Source organism: Equus quagga, chromosome 3 (assembly GCF_021613505.1).
Source record: "Equus quagga isolate Etosha38 chromosome 3, UCLA_HA_Equagga_1.0, whole genome shotgun sequence".
Taxonomy (NCBI): Eukaryota; Metazoa; Chordata; class Mammalia; order Perissodactyla; family Equidae; genus Equus; species Equus quagga.
In genome coordinates, this window is record NC_060269.1 from 85,462,318 (window position 1) to 85,463,025 (window position 708).

General features: G+C 70.6%; 1 protein-coding gene across 4 annotated transcripts in view; it reads right to left on the reverse strand.

The window, feature by feature from the left end:
- HERC3 (HECT and RLD domain containing E3 ubiquitin protein ligase 3) overlaps nt 1-278 on the reverse strand; it is a 100,585-nt gene extending 100,307 nt beyond the window's left edge. For all 4 annotated transcript variants that reach the window (XM_046655977.1, XM_046655976.1, XM_046655972.1 and 1 more), the window contains exon 1: nt 158-278. The gene's annotated coding sequence lies outside the window, so the exon portion shown is untranslated. The remainder of the gene's footprint in view (nt 1-157) is intronic.
- Between the last annotated feature and the right edge of the window lie 430 nt (nt 279-708).

A 708-nucleotide genomic window follows, 5' to 3' on the forward strand; every position in this document is an offset into this window, starting at 1 on the left:
CCCGACGTCCCGCGCGCCGGCCCCAGGTCGCCCCGGGAAGCGCCCCGCAGCCGCAGCGGCCGCTCCGGGAGCCGCGCGCTGACAGCCGTGCCCCGCGCGACGCGGCTGCAGCTCCGCGGGCCCTCCCCCCTGGAACCCCGGCCCCCGCCCCGCGCACCTTAGCAGCAGCCGAACCGCCCCTCGGGATTCCGACGGTGACAGCCCCTCTGGCCCGGCTCGGGGTTTCTCCGTTTTCGGCGTCACAATAATAAGGAAGTTTCCCCGCAAGCCTGCGGGCGGCGGAATGCGCGGGTGAATGACTTCCCACGCGGCCAATGGGCGCCCTTCTGGGGCGGGCCCGCACCAATGGCGGCCGCGGCGGCACCGGAGGCGGGGCGGCGAGGGCCGCGGGCGGGAGGCGGGGAGAGGCCCAGGCCCGGAGGGAGCCGGGGGCGGCCCGAGGTGACGGGACCCGCGGGCCCGGCGAGGGGACAGCGGCGCGGGCTGGAGTCGGCCGAGATCCGACTGCCAGACACGGAGGGTTTGCGCCGACACAGGATTGCCTTTCATTGGCGGGGAAGCAAGCGGGACTGATCAGCGGTTGGCTCTGGGCTCTGGGTCTTATTATTTATGCAGAGGTGACCAAAAGCCCTGGGCATAGAGGGAAAAGCTAGAGGGTGACAACTGAGGATGAGTTATTAAGCGTTTTATTTCATGGCGGAGGAGTCT